The following is a 9,077-nucleotide window of genomic DNA, read 5'->3' on the forward strand; positions in this document are numbered from 1 at the left end:
AAGGGGCTGGGTGAATTTGTAGGGTTCCAGTGGAGCCTCTGGAAGGAAACACTGCCACCTGTCTATTAGCTGTTCTATAAGCACTCTACAGTAGTACATATTACTCCTCAAACCAAAAGCAAACAAACAGTAGAGAAGAGAATGCAAAGGATATTTCTGAAAGCAATCTCAAACTACATGCAAACAAACTACAATAGAATGCAAAGGAAATTTACAGTACTAAATCTGTAGACACTGGCTCATAGTTCTGAAAGGAATTCCAAGACAACCATAAACAAACAGAGTAATAAAAAAAAATATTGTTGTAAAGGCACAGTATTGTGCAAAGTACTTAGAAACAAGAACAGTAGTTCATAAAGTACTTACAAACACAGTACTATAATAATACTAATAAACAGTAAAGTACTTACAAATGCACCTACAGTACTCCAGTCTTCAAGGCAACAGCAACAAAACAAGCAGCAGGGTAGCAATAAGAGATTCACTCCTCTAGTCCTACACTGGGCAGCAATAAGCCGGAAAAAAAGCAGAACACCTGCAAAGGATTTGATCTTAACTGGTAATGTGACAAGGAAAAAAAAACATGCCAACCATATGGGCCTTGGAAATTGCCTCTCATAACTACAGGTGACAAAAGGCATTTTCCTCTCCCTCATAGGCAAAAAAACTGCGGCAGAGGACACAGTCTTTGCAAGGTAAGTGAGTCTGGCATGGCAGGATGGGAGGGGGAGGGAATTGTGGGGAGTGGGAGGGAAATAGGGGGAATGTTGCAGACCTCTGCAGTCATTCATAAGGGCGCTCCAACATTCATAATTTTGGGACTTACTCATAAACACTAGGGGGTGCTTATCTCATAACTTTGAATGGGTGCTAAATGAACACTACTAACATGGGTTTTATCTGTACACTTTTGGAGGACATTCATAATTTGAAACAGTTGTTAAATGGCCTTCATAGCTCAAGAACTACCTGTAAATCTTTTTCTTTGTTTACAGTTCCATGAAAAGATGGAGCAATGATCAAAAGTTATTGCTGTCTGATACTCAATGGACAACTTCAACAACAGAGTGGTCAATGTCTGGAATACTCTACTTGACTCTGTGGTTTTTTTCCCCAAACCCCAAAAACTTTAACCTTAGACTGCCTACTGTTGACCTCACCCCTTTCCTAAGAGGTCTGTAGGGGGCGTGCATAAGCGCATCAACGTGCCTACCATCCCTGTCCTATTGTTTCTTTTATATATATTTTATTTTTCTTATATGCATCCATGTATTCATAACTATGTTTTTACTTATACCTATTATTTTGTAAGCAATTGACAAATAAAAATAAATAAATAAATAATTATTTTTTGGGCAAAAAAAAAAACTTAAAGTGACTGGCTGGTCTGTGTTTAAACTGTAAGAGCAATAGTTAGGTGGGTAGTTACGACAGGGATAAGATCAACTTTTTTTGAGTCAATACATAAAGAAAGAAAAAAATCTAGACATATAATAATGGCAAGCCTAAGGAAGGACTGCCTGATTAATTGCATATGGATCTTTAGTTCTGGAAGAAGTCCTACCTTAATTACATTTTTCTTAGACTTCATCATCCCAGTTTGTTCCAAATTCTGGAGCATGAAATGAGCAAACTGAAAGCCTCCTTTCAGTTCCCTTCTCTTAACTAATGGGGGAGGGGACTTAATTGCAAGATGGGAATGGGGTTCATGAACAGAAAAGGTAAATTTGTTGTTCATTTTAAAAAGAGATATATGACTATGGAAAAAGATAGCCTAGCTGACAACTAGGTATACTTGTGATGAAATCAGCATACCGGTAGTCATTGCTCTTTCCCATCTGTTCTCCCCAGAATCTCATCACCAACCCCAAAGGCTATGATGGAAAGATAATTTTGCAAACAATTTTCTGATTTGAAGACAGATCCATTCATCTCTGAAGACCATTCAGTCCCCTTTCTTCATCCCCTTCCTCTACATAAGGAAGGCTTAGAAGGAGAAGTGAAGGGGGAGAGGGATAAGCACCATTATCACAGTATCCTCCTTTTTTTTGGCAAGTGACAGACATGACAAAGGGCATTGATTAAAATTCCTGTCAGGAAGCATTCGGATTTTATAGGTATGCCCTTTATGTATTATAAGAGGATTTTTTTTAATGATAGTTGTTCTACAAAGAATTTTAATTGCTGTTTAATTAAAGAAGGCACCAGTAAACTATTTTAAAAAGCAGGGGTTCACAGTAGATAACTTTTGGCACTATTTGTTCAAAATAACTCTCACATAACAGTGAAAGAATGAATGGTTTGACAAATTAACATGTCCACGTCTCTTAAGAAAGAGAAGAATGTTTACATATTTCAGAGTAACATTTTCATTCTAAGTTAAAATAACTTCTACTTTTATGGTGACAAAGATCAGGGCCTTTTTATTGGCTGTTCAAAAAAGTGTGGAGTATCCTTTTCTGGTGGGTTCCCGCCCCCAAACTGGTACAAAGCTTTTTTCTTTAGGATTATAGTTCCACAAGACGTTGTAGCAAAGAAAGCATCTGATAAGTTATTTGTTATCTCCACCTCCTATTAACAGATAGGCTTTTTAAGGATTTTTTGTGACTATTTTTAGTCTTGAGAAGGGTTGGTAACTATTATTAGTCTCTACCCCTCTTCGATTTTATTTTATTTTTTTTAATGTGAAAGCTGCTTTGAACTCTTTGGAAAGCAGAACAGTAGACTGTAATCGAGACAAACAAACAATACTTTCCATCCTTAGCATGTGTTTGTTCATTACATATTCCACTTAGTCAATGGGAACTGCGTACTATGCCACAAAACAAGTTTTAGATTGGTGTGGAAGTATGGAGGTTAAAGTATTCTGAGTGGCTACAGAGAGAAGATTCAGTTATCACCCTGAATAAATCAAACTGTTTCAATTCTCTGACCATATTTCACACATAATATAGCAGTGGGGGGATTCAAATTGTTTTACCACCAGTTTGGCGGGCATGGCTTGGTGGGTGTGGCTTGGTGGGCATGGCTTGATGGGCGTGCTTTGCCTAACACCTGCGTGCAGCTTTCCCCACACCAGCCTGCAGCATCAATCAGCTAAGAGGATAAAGAAGAGAAAAGTACAGAGGCAGATGGGGGCCGATCCTGTGCTTTTCTTTTCTTTTTCCTCTCAGCTGATTGTGGGAGGACTTTTTTTTCCTCCTCTCAGCTGATCTGTGGCTTTCTTTTACTACTGGTTTGGCTGAACTGATCCAAACCGGTAGCATACCATCACTGTAATATAGCTAGCATACTATTAGTAGGAAGGAATAAATAATAATATGTTCACAAGGATGGGTTTATCTAAAATGTTCTAATGTCATTCTGTAATTTCCACTGTGTTGCCTTTGTTTTGTCTTTGCTTTGCAATATAGGAGACCAAAGTTATATAAAGACTAGTCATGAGCCTGTAGAAATTGTCAGTCATCCAGCTCATGGTTCTCCCAAAGGTGCTTTTTCAGGAGGCAACTAGACTTTCTTGCTTTTCTTTGAAGACATTTTGCTTCTCATCCAAGAAGTTTAAGCTCTGACAGGATAGTGGGGAATGGTAGGATGTATATCCCTGCAAGGAATGGCTGCTCAGCAAAGTCATGGCTACTCAGCAAAGTATACCAGTTTTTCTTCCGGTCCAGTGTACACTGTATTATTGCTTGCATGCATGTAAATAAAATGGTGTTTTATCTTCAAAGTGATTTGGTTGCTCTGAGTAAGCCAGGTTATGGCCACAATAGAAACCCAAGTCTGCTTTGAATAGCATGAGCATGTACTGCTTAAAGCTGGGTTTTGGTTTCACATGTAGTATTCTAGCCAAATCATGACAGAACTTTATAGCTACTGTGTTTCTCATAAAATAAGGCTGGGTCTTTTATTTTATTTTTTGAGCCCCGAACAAAAGGCTATGCCGTCTTTTGGGGGGTGACTTAATTCTCCCCCTTGCATCCTTGCCTAGAGCGCCCCCTGGGCAGCCATGCCTCACCACCAGCTGCTCCTAACAGGTGATCATGGTGGAGCGCGGAGAGCTCCCTACTCCCGTCAAGCACCATTGCTGCAGACCCGAGACCTTCGGCGCCTGCCGCTGCTGCTTCCTCCGCCGCCATTGCTTTCCCTTCTGCCTGTGCCGCACTGCGTTTGGAGATGCTGCTTCTGCTTTTGGAGCATTGCCACCATTTGGAGTGCTGCCACCATGTTTGGAGCTGCCGCTTCCGCATTTGGAGCTGCCGCCGCATTTGGAGCACCACCGCCACATTTGGAGCTGCCGCTTCTGTGTTTGGAGCTGTCACTGTGTTTGGAGCACTGATGCCGTTTGGAGCGCCACCGCTGCCGCTCCAAACGTGCTCCAAATGGCAGCAGTGCTCCAAACGCGGCGGCAGCTCCAAAAGTGGAAACAGTAGCTCCAAACATGGCAGCAGCACTCCAAAAGGCAGTGGCACTCCAAACATGCTCCAAACAGCAACGGCGCTCCAAATGCGGAAGTGGCAGCTCCAAACGCGGACACTTCACGGGTAAAAGGGAAAGCAACAGAGGTGGGGAAGCAGCAGCGGGGGAGTGAAAGGTCTCGGGTCTGCAGCAAAGGTGCTTGGCGGGAGTAGGGAGCTCTCTGCACTCCACCATGATCACCCGTTAGGAGCAGCTGGTGGCAAGGCATGGCTGCTTGCGGGGCGCTCCTAACGGCAAGTCCCTTCCTCCCATTTTGCATGGTTTAAAATAGGCCTAAATTTGGGGGGAGGGGCTTAATTTCATTTTATGCCTAGAAAACATGCTGGGTCTTCCTATTGGGGGGCCATATTGTTGGAGAAAATGGTAGTAAACAGTGCTGTGTGACACTGACCTGATCAAAACTGGCAACCTTCTCTATCTTACTCAGGATAAAATAAGAAATACTGGTTCAATTTTAGTCAGAAGTTTGAAGTCAAAATTTCAATTTACAAAAGTCATGATGGAAGGTGGAGGTTAATATCCAGGGGCCCTAATGATGATGTTCATTGAAGATTGTGAGGTGGAATGTAAAAGCAGCATATTATAAAGAACATGAATACTAAATAAATAAATAAATAAATAAATAAATAAATAAATAAATAAATAAATAAGAGAGGTGTTGTGTATATTTTTTCTTACTTTCTCAAAAACTCAGAAATACTCTTGTAGTTACTTATATATCTTTCATTTGCAATTTGGACTACAGTTTGAAGGTAACCACAGTTTGGCAAGTTGAAGCTAAATGTCATTCAAATATCAAAAACATTAAATTCCACAAAGGTTACATTAATTGGCAAATGTTGAAAAGCCATATGAAAATATTAAAAGGACAGTATATGTAATTTCTTTATTGGAAAAATGTTGCTTAGCAGTGCATAGCATAATATCTATTTATCTCGATCTCTTTTCCTATATCTATCTATCTTGTGGATTTATCTGAATGTAACTCAGAGGGCAAAGGTTTTTTTTAAGGTAAAGTTGTTAAAAATAGAATGAAATTAATAATTCCAGTTAATCACTTGAATATTAGTATGTTATAAATTTGCTAACTGTACAACTGCATAGTGATTTAAGAATTAATAGAAGTAAAATCTCCTTAGACTTGACCTTGGCTTTGGTGACTTCAGGAACATATGCATATTGTTTCTTGGCATCAGTATGGGAGTGAAGTGAACCACAGGCAATATATCTTCTAAAGTTTTTCTTCTTTTTAAACATCCTCAGTCTGGTTTACTGGGACTGTTTGTAGCATCCCATCCAACTACTTTATTTAGTATATGGCACTATTACATTAGCTAGGAGACTAGCATGCTAATGCAGATCAATGGTTTGGTTGCCTAAGATTGCTAGCTCTGTTTGGTTCATGCTCACACGCTTCCTAAGGAGCGCCACAGGGGGCCAAGCTAGCTTTGCACCAGAAAAAAAGATGAGCATCTTTCCTGCATCATCATCATCCCTCCACCAACACCATCTTGCAAATTGGCGTCACAATGGGAAGGTTCAGTGCCAGCAGGATTCTAGCTGTCCACACGAACTGCCAGCTTGTCTTCCCATTGAAGTGGTACCTATTGCTCTACTTACATATAACATGCTTTTGAACTGCTAGATGGGTATCAGCTGAGGTGCATGATGGGAGGTCACTCTGTTACACAGTATTAGGACTTAGACTATAGAAGCAAAGACTATCTCCAGAGTCATTAAGCCACTTAGCTACCTGGCTTCTATTCAAGTATTAACCAGATTTCACTCTGCATAGCTTTCTGGTCCAACTAGTTTAGTGAAATGCTGCCATAGCACCCATCTGGGATATATGCCATGTAACCTATTAGAAATTAAGGAAATTTAAAAATTGTCTCATGTCTGCCAATTCTGTTACATAATTTTCCTCTCCAGCCTCTTTATATCAGTTTTCCATCTGTTTTTTAAAGAACATATTTTTTACAGAGTAACTTTTATTTTTATTTAAAAAAAAACATTTATTGTGTTTAGAACAGAGTTTAGGATGCAAATACTCAAAAACAAAAGGAGAATACAGCCCGTAATCTTATCAGCCTCCTCAGCCTAAAAATCAAAGATGTTCACCATATATTCACAGGCTGTATTAACTCTGGGAGCTACCAAAGTTTGTTTAAATGAAGCTAGGCAGGGAGCTCAGGTATTCTGAGTTATAATTTACAAGGTCTGGAAAAACCAAATAGATTTCTGCAGTTTATTTTGAAAATGTTCTGTATAGGAATTCCATACATTTTAAAATTAGTCTATTCCATCATATTTTCTATGGTAAATTGAAGCTGTCTAGTCAGTCTCCTGGATGACCTGATTAGATCTCATCAGAGTGAGTTTTTGGCCTATTTGGTATAAGACAGAATGAAGGAAGAAGTCAAACATTGAATATGTATCCATTTACCAAATGTTTGGCATGGTTAGGGCTAAGCAAGAAGTAAGGAAAGGGTGAACTTTTCATAGCTGACCTTACATGAGTGATTCAGGCTGCTGATTTTAACCAATACTCAGTCTGAACAAATTAAATAGTATATGAATCTTTTAGCAGAGAACTAAACTGTACATGAAATCGGAAACAGTGTCATTCAAAATGACATTCTTACATTGAGGTTTCTCCCTTCTCTATATAATATGTGTTACTCCATGTCGAACCATTACACTGAGCAAATATCTTCTAACCAGCAAGATCTCTAGAGCAAGGAGGGAAGTAAATGTACAATGCATGTAACAAAACACAGAGAACTGGACACAGGCTGCCCATAGGAAATTCTACACCTCATATCTTACTGTATCTTTTTTAACAGAGTTATGCATACCTTAAGTTCAAGCAGTGAGGAACAGATAAAAAAAAATTCTGAACTCCAAGGATCTTTACTGAATAAAGTGAAGCAATCATTATGTTAAATATATGGAAGTATTCTGAACAAATATATATTCAAGGTTGCTTGTTTGGTTAAATTAAATTATAGTATAGATCAGAGCTGTCAAGCTCCTGGTCTGCGGGCCAGATGCGTCACATGCTGGCCTCACTCACGTCCGGTTTAGTGAAGGGGAAAAAAGTCCCGATACATCATGTGATGCCGCCCTGATGATGTGAATTTGACACCCCTGGTATAGATCATCTTTATTTAACCAATGCAGGATTCTGTATAAATGCTAGAAATCTACATTCAGTTTCTCATTGATCAGTGAAATGTCCTTAAAAGATTTTTGTCTCATCTTAATTCTGTATCTCAGATCAGGTATGACAAACTAAAAGGCCAAATCATAGATTTGGGGAAATAGTGACATATCAATCAAATACATTCATTTGAAAGTATTAGTTTTGACTAAATTAGTTATTAGTGACATCTTCATTGTGTAATAGCGAACAAGAATAGGAAATGCTCCTACTTTTTTAGTATGCAAATCTCTTTATCTTTTTTTTTACTTTTTATGCCATTCTGAAGCAAGATAATCTCTGCTTTACAAAGCTTAATCCCGCTTATACCTATTAGCACATGGCAAAGAGAGTTTTATTATTTTAGCCTAACATAAAATACACTTTTTAAGGTGGACCTTCTATTATGGTAACTGGAAATATATTATCTACTAACAATTCTGTACTTTAGAATTTCCACATCTCTGCAACACCTGCTGCAGAGTATTAAAAAGAGATTTTTATTGTTCAGGAGATAAGAAGAAAAAATAGGAAGCATTACGTTAAGAACTCCATGTGATCTAAATCCTTTTGTATTGCCCAGTGACTACATGCTCTTCACTGTGCAGAAAGAGGATTCAGGAAATAGTTTAAAAGGAGGCAGAGAAGGCTTCCAAAATAAGAAATGAAGGAAGGAAGAGAGGCATCAGGAAAAGAATAAGTAAAATAACAAATAAAACAAGATTATTCACCACTTCAAGGAGTTTTACTCAGTGTCAAATCACGGATGGACATAAGTTTAGCCCTACTGACTGAGGTCCAGATCCACCTTATACTTAATTTTGTTTGTCACAATCTGACACTAACAAATTCCATATGTTAATTGTGTGCTGTAAGAGGAAAGTGCAGCCATTTGTCTATTCTAAAACACCTTCTTCTCAGTTTTATTGGATGTTTCTGATCCTAGTATTTTGAGACAGGATATAAAATTACTTCTAGTTCATGCATGACTCTATAGATATCATGTATCCCATCAATCCTTTTCCCACCCCTAAGTGAAATAATGTTAAAAGTTTCTCTTTTTTTCTCCCATGACAGATGTTTGAATCCTTACATTATTTTGATTTTGTACCTTTTTTTCATCTCTATTACATTATTTTCCAGTATCTATAGTACACAGTATTCTAGTTATGGATACATCTTTTATGTGAAAATGCTGAGAATTTATAAATCTCTTAAATGATTGTGATAAAATACATTTTATTTTCAGTCTCCATTCATAATCAAATCACTTAAGAAATTTGACTCCTTTAAGTGTTGTCATATGCTGTATTTTTTTTCCCTGGAGTTATCTATTACGATACCAAGATCTTTCCCCCTTTAAGTGACAGATAGCTCAGACCTCAACAATCTTTGAGTT

At 38.3% G+C, this 9,077-nt stretch overlaps 1 long non-coding RNA gene across 1 annotated transcript; it reads left to right on the forward strand.

Moving 5' to 3' along the window:
- Positions 1 to 467: 467 nt before the first annotated feature.
- LOC148133349 (uncharacterized) lies at positions 468 to 5,093 on the forward strand. The gene is made up of 3 exons (XR_015747361.1): positions 468 to 695; positions 1,852 to 2,117; positions 4,904 to 5,093. It is a non-coding gene; the product is annotated as an uncharacterized LOC148133349 (long non-coding RNA).
- Positions 5,094 to 9,077: the final 3,984 nt, after the last annotated feature.

This window comes from Notechis scutatus, chromosome 1 (genome assembly GCF_049901735.1).
Source record: "Notechis scutatus isolate UNSWTSFEM ecotype Mainland chromosome 1, rNotScu1.2, whole genome shotgun sequence".
Taxonomy (NCBI): Eukaryota; Metazoa; Chordata; class Lepidosauria; order Squamata; family Elapidae; genus Notechis; species Notechis scutatus.